The sequence below is a fragment of the Globicephala melas genome, chromosome 11 (assembly GCF_963455315.2).
Source record: "Globicephala melas chromosome 11, mGloMel1.2, whole genome shotgun sequence".
In the NCBI taxonomy this organism is placed as follows: Eukaryota; Metazoa; Chordata; class Mammalia; order Artiodactyla; family Delphinidae; genus Globicephala; species Globicephala melas.
In genome coordinates this window covers 44,283,738-44,298,209 of record NC_083324.2, presented here as the reverse complement: position 1 = coordinate 44,298,209, position 14,472 = coordinate 44,283,738, and the positions used below count along the sequence as shown (strand labels likewise).

Sequence of the window (14,472 nt, the reverse complement as noted above, 5' to 3'; positions counted from 1 at the left end):
GCAGCAAAAGATTTAACCAATATCTACTTAATTGCCTGCATAAATTTATTCTGACCAAATAGCAGTAAGCCATTAATTTAAATAAAACTAATATTCAATTAATTTTTCATTACCTAAACTTTGCTTTTCAGTTTTAAATCTAGTCTGATAATAGTTTATCACAGAAATGCAGACTTTGGCTGAAAACCAGGACATGAGTTAACGCCATCAATAAAATTTCAGGCTGACATGATTGTGTACACACAGCCAGAATTTGCCCAGCATTTTAGGTACCTTCAAATATTAAGTTTTGAGACCTCATTTAAGAAAACATTTTAAAAAACTATACTTAAGATGATCAAGTAATAAACACGTTATTTCTCCTCCTTTTCCTTGACCCAACCCATCTTAATTCCTAAACTTGTAAGTGTACGTTTCCCAGATTTCACAAAGTTAGTAATATGAACCTGTTTTAAGTTCCTAATCTATAATCAATTGATACAAGGCATTTTTCAAGTGCCACATATGAACCTAATAGTTTAACAAATCTTACTTCCTAAGTTATACATATATATACTTATGTATACATAGATACAGATGCATACACACCCGGAGAATCGTATTACCTTCAATCATTTAGTAGAATCATCATTATAAAAAAACTATACTCTAAATGGACTACTGCAGATGTCACAAACTGGCAGATCCTGCCAACAGGTGTATTTAATTTGTGTTACAGTGTCTCAAAACACGAATTTCATTCACCAATGTGTGCAAATCATGGGATGCACATTAATCCAGATTTCCTCCTTCTCTTAGGGGAAAAAAAATTCAGATGATGTGGAAACATGAACTACTTTCCCACACAATGGCTGGAGCTGAAGACTGGCTTAGATAGGACATGTGTTCCCCAATTTGTCGTAGTTCACAGGGTCCCAGTTAGTCCATACCTGCCTGGCCCTGGAGACACTGAGTAGTTATTCCCACTGTGATGCAACATCAATCCTATATGGTTTGTGACAGCAATCTTACTTTAGTCACTTATCTTGAATGTCAAATTGTTGCATGCTATATAAATGAAGACAAGCAGCCTATTTCAAGAGATAAATTAGGTCCTCAACAGGCAGAATTTTTTTTTTTTAAGTAAGATGTACATAGTTTTCAGGAGAACTTTCAAATCTACTCTCATCTCATAAAAATCTTGGAAAACTGGAATAGAAGCTATTTGACCTACAGACAGTAAATGATGCAAATACTAGTTATGGACTTAGACATTACTTATTCCACACATGATGCTTTATGAGGGATCACAACCCATTCTGAAATAACCATTTATATAAAACAGCTGAGGCAATCTTGCCTCATGTTTTTAAAAAGGTATAACAGGGACTTCCCTGGTGGCGCAGTGGTTAAGAATCCGCCTGCTAATGCAGGGGACACAGGTTCAAGCCCTGTTCCAGGAAGATCCCACGTGCCGCAGAGCAACTAAGCCCGTGTGCCACAACTACTGAGCCTGCGCTCTAGGGCCCGTGAGCCACAACTACTGAGCCCGCGAGCCAAAACTACTGAGCCCGCACGCCTAGAACCCATGCTCTGCAACAAGAGAAGCCACCACAATGAGAAGCCCGCGCACCCAAAGAAGAGTAGACCCCGCTCGCCACAACTAGAGAAAGCCCACACGCAGAAATGAAGACCCAACAAAGCCAAAAATAAATAAGTTAAATAATTTTTTGAAATCTATTAAAAAAAAGTATAACAATACATTTCTTAAATAGTCAAAAATCATTATCAATGTTTCCACAAAAATATCCTAAATTCCAAGAGCAAAATAGAGCAGTAAGTGATAATAGTCATTTTCCCTCCCTACTCAATCAACTTTTAAATTTCATTTCAAGCACCTGTTTATGGAAAATATACAAAGTTAAAATTTTTTTTTCTAAACTGAGAATTTTCCATAAAATGACCATTTGACTTCTAAAAGCTATTTTTTTTTTAATGTTTGCTTTTATTTATTTTTGGCTCACTGGGTCTTCGTTGCTGCGCGCAGGCTTTCTCTATTTGCAGCGAGCGGGGGCTACTCTTAATTGCAGTGCACGGGTTTCTCAATGCGGTGGCTTCTCTTGTTGCAGAGCACGGGTTCTAGGGCATGCAGGCTCAGTAGTTGTGGCTCGTGGGCTCTAGAGCGCAGGCTCACTAGTTGTGGCATACGGCCTTAACTGTTCTGCGGCATGTGGGATCTTCCTGGACCAGGGCTTGAACCCGTGTCCCCTGCATCAGCAGGCGGATTCTTAACCACTGTGCCACCATGGAAGTCCCTAAAAGCTATTTTTAAATGGGCTTTCTTCCTGTTACTAATCAGAATCTGATTTAAAACAAGTATTTTCATAAAATAATGATACTAATAGAAACAGCAAGAACTTTTAACATAGGAGTGTGGAGAAAGGTTTTTACTGAAAATTTTAAAGGTCAAAATACTGGTATTGTGCATCACAGCACTTTACAAATGTATATGCTACACAAATGCCTATAGTCACTAGGCATTGTGCTCTTGAGTTCACGTAAGTTGACTCAACTAGCTTTGTTGATATCCAGTTCTTAACACAGACATAATATTCCTTGAAAATAAAACCAAGCTGAAGACTTACTCATGTTCTACTGTATAAGAGATTTTAGACAAATTGACAATTCACTTCTTTGTTAACTTCTTCTGAGAATTTTAGTTTCTGTAATTCATTAATATGGCTAGACATGAGGATCATTTACCCCAAAATTATACTGAGTTTTTGGTTTATAATTATGATATATTTAAGCAGAACTTCCTATTTTAAGTAACAAATAAAATTTAACCCCAAACTTAACTTTGACCTTTCTCCTGCAAATAATGGTTGAGATGACATGTTCTCAAGACAATCTTTTAATTAGCAGTAATAATATAAATAAGCTATTCTAGAATTCAAAAGGTTCCTTGACTGATGCTTTCCCATCAAAACCGTTTGTAAATATATTCCACGCAAACTTGATGGGGAAAAAAATACCACTGGCATTATATCCACTGGAGGGCACTCAATGTGACCGCAGCATGCAATAACATGCCCTAACTCTATTCTCACTCAACTGCATCAAGTTTGAGGGAGACTTTGGGGATAGGGAATCTCTCTTAAAAGAAGAGATGCCCACAATTAACAAACTTACAAAGATAGTTAAACTCTAAAAAGGGTTCCTAATGTGATTGACTTTGTCTATTAAGAGCTGCTTTTTCCTTAGGAAGAAAGCAGATTAAATACATACTTCAAGGATACAGGCAGGGTTCAGGCCTCAACAGAAGTATCTAGATTTCAAACCTGGTCAAGCTCAGACTTGCGTAAAACACAAAAACAGCATTCTTAAGTAAACAGAGGAAATAAAGAACTTTCTCCAGAGTTTAAGTGATGAAAAACTACACAAGTTAACTCCTACTCATTTGCAAGCAATACAAATCATATATTTTCCTTTCATGAAACTTAAGTACTTATTTTAGCCTATTACTCTATCACACCACAATTAGAAAAGTATTACATAAACAATAGTCTGTTAAAGAATGAGAACTGATTCTGCAACTCAGTATCCTCTCAATGAGGGTACAAGAGGCAACAGCTACATGCTCTGGACTAATCAGCAAACAGTAGCTCCTAGTCTATGTTTTACTATTTACTTTTATGGTATAAAAATGTTTTTAGTCAAGGTGTTTCAACTAAAGATACCATATTCGCAACAAAGAGAGAGCTACAAGAATACAACTAAGTTAACACAACTAATGTTTTCACAACCAATGTCACAAGTCAACATGTAGCACGAAAGAGTTGCCAATACTTTTTATTAGAAGTTTGTCCTGCTCTAAATGCATTCATCCCTTCTGCCCTGGGTTGGCAATCAAGCACGCTTCCAACCAAGCTCAAAGTACAAACTTAAAATTTACCACCTCCTCCTCTACAATTATTATCAGCAACTAGTAAACCATAAAAGAGAAATAAAAGCTTATTATAACTGGACAGATGTATATTGTTTCATTTCAATAACACAGAAGTTTCATTTGGCTGAAGATACTACATATACTCCATTTCTGTGGTTTTAAGTTCACTGCTACTTATAACTATAAAAGACTGAGATTCAAACTTTTGAATTCTCCATGTTCCTAGTTTCAACAGTACTTACGCTCCTCTTTCCACCCCTCCCAACAATAAAAAAGGATATCTGCAGATAAAGTTTTCCTAAGAACCAAATCTCAAAACACTCTTAGAGAAATTTGCCTACTTCATATTTTCCCTTTCCCATTTGGGGAGGTGGAGGAGGGAAGTGTCTATGAAAACAAAAATACACTTCATTTATATGTATAATTTTTATTCTCTTCATCACTAGTAACAGTAGGAAGCTCAATTCAGTTTCAGTTTTAATATGGGAATCTACATTTTTCTACATAATTACCTTGGTAAAGGAAATAGACAACATTTCAAAAGAAAGAAAATTATTGAACACTTACTGACACTTGAACACTGCTAAATTTTTTTTTTTTTTAACCACTTTTTTTTTTTTAAATTGGTTTTTCCTGAAAGTGATTTTAAATGACTGCTCTAGCCTCTGGGAGAATCTCAGGCCTAGAACTCCACAAGGGCTCTAAGTTACATACTATACTAAACTTTCTAGTGCAGTTTTTTAATTTCCCCCTCAAGGACTTCAGACTTGAATAGTCTCAGCATTCCTTTAATCCTATAGAATAGTCTTCTGGAAGTTTTTCAAGCTACTGTTGCAATCACTTTAGGGCCTTGTACATGGCCTTCAGAACAAAGACCAGGTCAAAGTAATGAATACTGGGCACAACTTAATCAAATTTTGTGAAAGGATATTCTCAAACCTTAATGGTACTTTTTTTTTTTAACCCAGATATTTGTGGGTTTAAATGTAAAAGTAAAATAAATGTAGCAGCCGCCTTAGTTCACACCGGGGGGCGGGGGGGCGGTGAGCCTCCCAAGTAGAAGTTTACGTCACTAATTTAAGCAGATACTAAACAGCAGCATTATATAAATAACATTTCAAGCTATGTCCACTATTTCTTAGGACGAAGACAAGTTAACAGGAAGATAGCTAAAGGTACTTAATGTACACCAAGGGACAATAATGAAATGGCTTCCCAAGTTCCAGACAAAATACTTTATAACTTAGCTATCTAAAAAACAGCAGCCCAGACTTTATCAAAGGCTAGCCGTCTCTTCAAGTTGCTGTCTAGTCTAAGCCACCACTATTCACGACACAAAGCTCTCGTTTCACTAAAACCACTCCTCGATTTCCTTCTGCCGACCTCTGCATACCAGCAGGCCAGTCTCCCTTCATTCACCACTCACAAACTCGGGGGGGAGGGGAGACCACAGATGTCTGGAAGATACAAAGTAGGAGACAATGCTCCCTCCAACAGGGAACAGAAAACGAAGGAAACAACTACATCCGACTGCCAAAGCTTTCAAGTTTAGCGGATTCAGAAGCGGGCTGTAAGAACTGAACTTCGAAAGTCTCTGTTCCAAGTCCTCTCCCCAGACAAAACACGGAACGAAGTTGCAACGCTTGAATTTCCTTCGGGCAATTTCGTAGCGAGGGTAAAATTCAACCCGCTGGAAAGTGTTCTCAAAATCAAGTTTAGCTGCCATGAAACTATCTGAATAAAGAATTTCCACGAACAAAATTTTCGAAGCAGTCAGAGGCTGAATCCCATGGGTCACTTGATAAGAGCCAGTAAGCCAGTCGCCCTCGCCCTTATTTTTCCCAGGACCTCCCTTGCACGCCGCTTTCACCCACCTGCACCGTACAAGAAAATATACGTGCAAGATATGGATTTTTATCTGTGCAAACCCTCCTGGCGCATCGCACCGTCTGCAATAATAGTTTGGATCCTCTAAGGTTTAAAGTTGCTTCGATTTAAACAAGCGCACTCACACCGGCAGGGCATTAAAAAAAAAAATACTAACGATCCTCCTAGCAATCCGTCCTTAAGCACGAAAGGGGGAACCTGGAGATGGGACCTCGGGTGGCGTCCCAGGCCCAGCGCCCGCACCCCAACTGCCCGCGGGGGCCGGGAAGGCGGAGTCCCCCGTCCCCACCCCGCCCCCCACCCCGGCGCATCCCGAGGCGCAGGGTCCCTCCCCCAAACTCAGCCACGGCCGGAGCCCCGGACAGAAACCACAGCACTCACCCCCACACCCCGCCGGCCATCCGAGCTCCAGGACGCGCCCTCGCGGCGCCCCCTCCCCGAAAGCGGTGCCCCCCGGGCCCCCTAGGAGCGGCGCGACCGGAACCGGGCCAGGCCGCCGCCCTCCACCCCCCGAGCGCGGCCCGCCTCCGCCGCCTCTCCGGCGTCCCCAGTCCGCAATCCCCGCTCCCCACCCGGGGCCTCTGGGCTGCGCTGGGCCCGGTTCCCAGCCGCCGCCGGGACCGCGCGCCCGCGACGAAGTTTGGCTCCGAAGCGGGAGTGGGAGCAGCCCCAGAAGGGTAAGGAAAGGAGCGCCCAAGCACCTCAGGGGAACAGGCTCCTCCCGCCGCGATAGTCCGACCGTCCTCGGCCTGCAGTGGCGGCTCAACGAGGAACGGAGCTGCTCCTCGGACCTTCCTCGGTCTCCGCCTCCCCTCGCTCTCCGCTCCCGGGGCCGGCCTAAAGCGGCTGCCACAGACCGAGAGGCTTAAAATGGCGCCGCACAAGGAGCTCTTATAAGTCGCGCAGCAGCCTCTGTATCCTGCCGCCAGCGGCGCAGCGCGAAGCGTTCCGCCGCGCGAGGACAAGGGGCGGGGCGCGGGGGGGGGGTGGAAAGTAGTCCCCGCTCTGCGGAGCAGCCCGCCGCCGTCTGCCCGCCCGGGGCAGGGGCGGGGCGCACGCGTCCTCTACGGACGCTGTCCCGGGTAGAGGCCGGCGGCTGCCCCGCCGTGCGGAACGGGAGAGCGGCCTGCTAAGGCGCCGTGGTCCGAGTCAGGGAGGCCGGGGGCCCCCCGCGAGCCGGGGTAGGCTGGGGAGAGGACGAACGCTGGTACTCTCCACTGTCCCGAGCCCGACGTCCCGCCTCGCGCGTGCCCCGGGCCGTGAGAGCGGACGCGGGGCTGGCCGCGCGCTGCCCGCTGCTCGCGGGAGGCGGCATCGGGACCCAGGCCCTCTGGGGCCGAGCGGGCCAGGAGGCACAGGTCCCGGGAGGGCGGAAGTTTGGGACCGGGGCCGCGCCGGCGGCGCGGGGAATGAGGTCGGGGCCCGCCCGCTCCGGGCGCTGCTGGGCGCCGCCGCCGCCCGGCTCCCGGTCAGGGGACCCCGGCGCGTTCGTGCTTCCGCCGTAGTTGCGGTCTGGGCCCCAGGCTGTCTGCAGGACTTGGCTCGCAGGCGAGCCAAGAGCCCCAGAGTCCCCCCACGGTCCGGATCGTGGATCTCGCATTCCTACCGGCTGTTCACCCCGAATCTGGAAATGAAGTACCCGGCCGAGCCGCCGGTTCTCCCCACTCCCGAAAGCTGTGAACTCGCGTTAGGATAGGCGCCTAGCCCGCAATTCAACAAGTCCTGATTAGTCCCTACTGTGAACAAATGACTGATAGAAATGGACTAGCTCTAGAGCCCTGCCAACTAGGTTAATTCTTACAGATTCCATTTTCATCTGGTTCCACTTTGTTACTAAGTATCAATAGATTTTTGTGGTGGTGGCGAGGATTTTTCTTTGGAGGAGGTACATTTATAGGGTATCACTTATTTAAGAAATCCAAGTATGTTGTTTATGGAAAGAGCTATCGATTAGGCAGCTTCTAATTTTTAAAAACGCATTTTCTATTCTTCAAAAACATTTTCGAATTCGTCTTAATAGGTTGAAGTTGGTTCTTCATTTACCTTGGAAATGTCTCCATTGTAATCCAGCAGGATTGGCATTTGTCAAAGCTGAAAAAATTATGATCGATTCACTTTCTCTAGTCTGTTGTTGTATGCTTATTTTTCCTCCAAAACAATGGAGAGAGTACAAAAAGCAACAAAGTTATCTTGAGGCCTTTATCTCTGTAATTAATGCATGCAAACAATAGGTCTTTATACATAGGTACTGGCAGGAAACCGTCTTACTCATTCACTCATGGAGTAGGTTATGTAGTTTTACGCATAGCTATGCTTCAGGGGCAACATGTTCTTTAAATAATTCAATTTTTCCCCCTATCTTAAAGATATTTTATTATATACCGTGGTAATGTTAACTGCTGTCTATCACCATAGCATACGTGGGGCCCTGCAGTGGGAAAAGTCCACAGACTAAGATGATGTTCAGTGAGATCCATTGTCTACAATGACTTTCTCATTTGTGTCTTTGCTAGTAGTTCTGTAGAATTAAGAGTAGAGGATGGTTGCAGTTAACCATCTGGTCATAATTTGAACAGATCGAAAGGAAAAAGATACTTCATCAAAGCAGTGTTTCTAATATAAACTTAAAAGTGTAAATGGCATTTTTTCAGGTACTGATCCCCAATTTTAATGTTTATGTACACAGTTAAAGAATATGCAGTTGATTTGATTAAAGTCATATATTTAAAATAAGATGACTAATAAATATCAGAGTAATTTTTTAACAGACGTTTCCTTTTTCTGTGTTCAGGTTTGGTTTGGTTTTGCTGAATAAGGCACACTATTAAAACTGGTTAAGAAATATCTGCACCATTAGAACATCTAAAGGATAAAAACTCTTCTAGGTTTGTATTTCTCTATTTAGATGCCAAAATAATTGAAGCATTTTTCTATAATTTAGATATCTTAATCTAAATTTATAATTAATATTTAAAATCTCTAGTTAATACTTTAAGCAAACACATGTTAGTAAAGGAAATGTAAAATTTGCAGCAAGCTATTTTTCCCATCACATCTAAGTGTACTGAAGAATTACTGGGTGACTAGCACTAAGACGAATTAGTTGAATTTAACAAATTGCTCAGAATTTTTATTTGCTTATCCCCAAGATAGAAATTGTTCCAATTGCCTCACCAAAAATATGAGATGAATAACTTCTCTGAAATGAAGACAAATATTAACATTAAACCAACAAGAAATACAAGCCTCAAAATACCTGATGAGTTAGTGAAATAAGTGATTTTGTAAAAATGATTTTTAAAAATTGACCTTGGGCAATATATTTCATAAAAAACACTTGGTTATCTTTTTACACCTTTTCCTTCTAGAGCTAGCCACTTGGGTTTGACGTGAATTAATCCATTTTGTGAAACTGCAGAGGACAAATGGTTCTAAATTTCAGGCTGTGTTCCTGGAAACCAAAAGTGTCTCCAGCTGGTTTAACAGAGGAAGTATTACCTGTCATGATTTCAGACCATTGGCACATCCAGCAGTGGTTCCATGGAGCCTGAAGGTACAGCGTCCCTTCACTAAAACACATACTTTTGAATCACCTTAGGCAAAGAAAGAAATGCCCAGATTGTTTTTGCACTTCCGACAGAAACATTAATCAAGGCAGCATTGCAAAGAAGGCCCGTTCCTTTTTGGGACAGTTAACTCTATCAAATCCACTAATTAAACATTTATTGAACACTAAGACAATGAGCTTCCTTTAGAGAGAAATGGATGCCTGGCTCCTTTTGATGAGGATCCTTAAATGAATGTGTAATTGGAATTGTTAAGAAGCCCTCCTTGAAAAGAAACAGAAACAGTAGAAAACAGTGAAACGAGGGTGTGGTCTCTTGTGGACAATCTGAATCTCCTTGGGAAGAATCCTCCCCCAGCAGAAAGGTAAGACTAAATAATATTCCATGCATTTATAAACAATAACTCCCGACTCTCTAAGAAGGCTCGGCTCGTTCAAAAAGATTTCTTTTCAACAACCTGCAAACACTGGACAAAAATCAGAATCAGCTTTTCATTTAGCAGTTCATCAAGTGGGCTGTTTATGGATTGGGGCTTTTGATTTGCAATCCATCATCTCAGGGTTCAGTGTTATCTTTTGATTTCTTTCCAGCTGAACAGACTAAGTAGTTGTAAATACCTCTTGTCAGACTACATGGTTGGCTATTCTTACACACAGAAGTCATCTAGGAACCCACTGGGCAAATTCGGCGGAGAGCCACTATGGAAAGCTTGCATCTGGTGTGCACTGCGGCACGAGGGGGGGCAGTGAAGGTGGTGGGAGGCGATGTCCATGGTGGTGGCGGCGGCAGCAGCAGTGGTAGTTATGTTCATGGCCGCTTCAGCTATGCCAGGAACACTTTTCATGCTTGGAGTTATGTGTTCTCCAGGCCTTCATTGGCTTGACACAAGAGTCTCTGCCATACTAAGGAAGTACATTTTAATGGCTACCATAGAAGGTGTAAGGAGAAGCAATGGAGACATCGTCCATCATATTCAAAGAGCACAAAGGTATATGTTTCTCAATGTTTCTAAGAACTAAGGCAAACACCGCTGCATTGCTAAGAAATCATGCTTTGGAGGCATACCTCCCCCAAACATACACACACACATACACAAATACACACACACACACACACACACACACACACACACACACACACCCCTATTAAAAATTTCAAAATGGTTGCAGATACTTCATTCACAAGAAGGTTAAAGGCGTTTCCCATCGAAAGAAGGATTAACTTACCGGAGGATTCTGGGACTGCAGATGTATACTGCGACAAAATCCTAAATTCATCGAAAAAAATCATTTCTAGACTCCAGCTGCTAAAAATAATAGAATTATAGTAAATCATGGATAAGATTAAAACAAGCCATTTTCACATTCCAAAGTGTTCAGGAAAAAAATGATTCTTTTCTTTTAACTCTTTTCTTAAACAATGCAAATTTTAAAGTAGCTTTTTCTTTCCAGAGCACGCAGCGCCATGAAATCGATAATTTTTGATCTTTCGGTTAGTAGGCAACATGGTGAGCTATTGCAGGGACTGCAGGCAGCAGACATGTTCTTGTCAGCTAAAAATTTTCATATTGTTTTTGAATCCATTGAGATTTGTAGATGTGATACCACTGGTTTTTTGTTTTAGCTTGCACTAGGCTATAGGGACACAAACCCTCAGTTTATCGACATATCCAGGTCTATTGCTTTATATATATTAAAAACAGGGAGTCTTACTGGATCTTAAACAAAAAATTATGTAAAAGGAGTGGCTGGTGTGATTATAATCCCATCATGCAGGGTCCACGGTTCCCATTTAGTGAAATTTCGCAGAGGGCAACTTCTTAAGAACATCCCTGCTGTGCAGAGTGAAAAGCATGAACAAACCAAAGACAGAATTCATCTGTGTTTATATTTTACAAACAATGAAAAACCTACTCTTTGTATGCCTTTTTTCCCCCACCTTATTATTTCATGAAAACTGCAGCATTTTCCCCGCCCCCATCCAAACACTCACCACCCCAGCACTGCAGTATTCCGTCCCTCTGTTGCTTCTCCTTCGTCTTCTTTTTCGCTTTCACAAATTCTGCACGCGCCATCTTTGTGTGGGGTGATTCTTTGCTAATTTCAGTTACCCATTCTCTCACAAATCGGTTCAGAAATAGAAAATTATAGTGTGCTTTGGGGCTTAATTTGCCTAAATTTCTCCCAGCCTTCCCTTCTGACACAGAAACATGGAAACAAGAGGGAGGGGGGGCAAAAAAAGAGATATTTCTATTATTGCCATAACCTGTTGTATACAGTGGTGATAAAAAATATTATTAACATAATAGCAACAGCTGCAGCCTAAATAGAAGCTATGAGATAATTAATGTGCTACAACAAATTAATTTGCTGCAGGTGCCTCTGCTGCGAACTGAGTAACCCATGCCATATAAAGTCTAAATAAAATGATGAGTCCCCCCACATGCTAAAAGAATACAGAGCAAAACGTCTTGTTCAGTAAATATTATGCGTGCCTATTGTAAAAAAAAAAAAATCCTCCCCAGCCCCTTCCCCCCCTGTCCCCCACCAACCTATCTCAAATGGTTTAGTCATCAGTGGATAACAGTGGAGTTGGATCGGGTGTTTATGTGTATGAGTGTGTATGTACGCAGGTGGAGGGTATAGCTTTCTTAAACATATGGAAGTTTGATGCTGGGTCTTAGCTGGAAAACGTATGGAACAGCTATAGATTTCTTTTTAAAAATCAGCTCCATTGGTTTTAAAACAAAAATTAGTGTATTCATGTGTATAGCCAGAAGGAAAATAACAGTGTTGAGCTGTAGCCCATCTTTTAAAGATGATTAATCTTTTAAAAAATCACCTCTCTTACAAAAAAAGGAAATGTGTTCATAGGGTGGCACTCTTCATTGATGTGAAAGAGAGACTTTTTCTTTACTCTCACTTGCTGTCAAGTTGAGTGTTTATGGAGAATGATTGCTGGTTATATCACAAGTGTGTTCCAGAAATACACCGCGTGAGACAGGGCAGCATGGACAGGGCCTGGGGAAGGTCACAGTGCCAGAAGCAAATGTCCATTTTCCATTTTGCACCACTCAGCAAAAAATAACTTTGAGCCTAGAAAAGTGGAGGAACATATAGATTGATTTTTTTAACTACTTGACCAAAAAAAAAAAAAAATTCTCTTAGCATAGGGATATAGTCATTTCTGAGTTTTCTCCCAATAATGCTACCGAAGGAAATGACATTTCTGTTTTCATTGCAGCCTCAGTTTGTTGTTTGTTTAAAAGTCAAAAAATATAAATTTGACCATTGATCTAAATTTTCAAGGATATTGTTTATTCAAATTTACTTTATTGGATGATCTTAAATTTTAATTCTAAATCTTACAATAAATTAGATCTATAGTTTCTTAAACAATGCATAGATTTTTTTAAAATAGCATTTTGCTTTAACTTTGCAGAAATTTTATTTCTAGGAGAGGATATAAAATTATTCAAACAGAACACTGTTCCGGCTGTATCCAGAAGGGACACTGCATTTGCACGGGTTTTCTTTTAAATATATTTTACTTCACATATGCTTTCAGGTGGACAGCAATGCTCTGAGTTACCACCATTCTCTAGACGAAATTACCGTGTATTTGTCACACCATTTCTCATGCAGTGACGGACATACATTTTACTCCATCTTTCTTTTGTTTATGCTAAAGCTTTTTCTTCATAATCCACTTTCAAATCTGCCCACATTTTGAATTTATGATTATAGAATCTGAATTAGGGGGGAAAGAAATAGAAACAAAGGCTGTATTGTTTTTCTCATAAAAAGAGGAGAAACAGCCAATTCTTTGATAAAAATGAGAAAAGTTGGTAAGTATGGAATATATCCATCTCCTCTGGGATTTTCCAGTAATTTTGATGTTAGTCGACTGTGTCGTTCCACACAAATGGAACTCTGTGAAATCATATAGTTCTATAATTATGAAATCAATTAGAGAAAGAAAAAATGCTTTAATTTCTGTTGCTTTAAGGGATCATCCATTCAAAATATTACCCTTCCCCTATAAACTGTATTAGAATCTAAGCTATAGGAAATCAAGACTGTAAGTGTCTAACACACATATTCCTCTTTCCTGTGAATGTTCTCTTTTCCTAGCATCACGATGCCAAATCTCTCAACCTTTCCTCGTAAGACTTAGTTTTCAGAACCCTTATTCTTACATTATCAGAACAAGGGACACTGTGCAAGTTCTAAATAGTAGAAAATGATTGTTGTAAACCAGCTTGCTCTGGGGTGGTTTGTTACACGGGAAAAGCTAACTAATATAGCTACGATGATACAACTTTTGCCTTGTTTTTAATAATCACATCATACCACAGGTTTATCCTGAGCTTGTTGTCTTCTAAAACAAAAATGTCTAAAGATTTTAAATTATGCAGTCTGCTTAGTAAAAAAAAATTTGAGCATATGCTCTCTAGATGTCTATTTATTTAAATCATATACAGGTACTGCTGTCAATACGTATATGAAATACCAATGAAGCTTGGCTTCTTTTTTCTAAGATAAAAAGTCAGTATAGGAGTTGCAGTATTTTATTTCCTCATCCCAATAGATCCTCCTGGGCACCTTTTGGGTTATATTCCCACTATTCAGGACCACTCTTCTAAAACTATGAAATCTTCCACAAAATCTGCCTTAAAGCATTGTTCATCTATTCTGAATGTGTGCGATTTGTTTTTTAAAACTAAACTCAGCTTTATTTATCACAGTTGCTGATTGTTGCAGGACCCTTTTGGAAATTACACATTGATCTTTTCTATTAACTGAGTTCAAATAAACCCCCTTTGGTAAAAAAAAAAACAAAAACAAAAAAAACCACCATTTGCGTTTCTAGCAAATGTACCTAGAATATATACTGGTTTGTGGGGTCTCTTGCATCACCATCTTCTCTTGGTATTTAACTCTTTTGTGTATGTGGATATGTATCCCATTTCTTTCTTTAACTGTGTTTTAAGAAGGGGGTGTTGGGGACTTCCCTGCTGGTCCAGTGGTAAAGAATCCGCCTTGCAATGCAGGGGGCGTGGGTTCCATCCCTGGTCAGGGAACTAAGATT

At 41.0% G+C, this 14,472-nt stretch overlaps 1 protein-coding gene across 4 annotated transcripts in view; it reads right to left on the bottom strand.

The window, feature by feature from the left end:
- Positions 1 to 6,710, bottom strand: part of CTNNB1 (catenin beta 1) — a 42,094-nt gene extending 35,384 nt beyond the window's left edge. For all 4 annotated transcript variants that reach the window (XM_060308636.2, XM_060308634.2, XM_030846189.3 and 1 more), the window contains exon 1: positions 6,517 to 6,710. The gene's annotated coding sequence lies outside the window, so the exon portion shown is untranslated. The remainder of the gene's footprint in view (positions 1 to 6,516) is intronic.
- Positions 6,711 to 14,472: the final 7,762 nt, after the last annotated feature.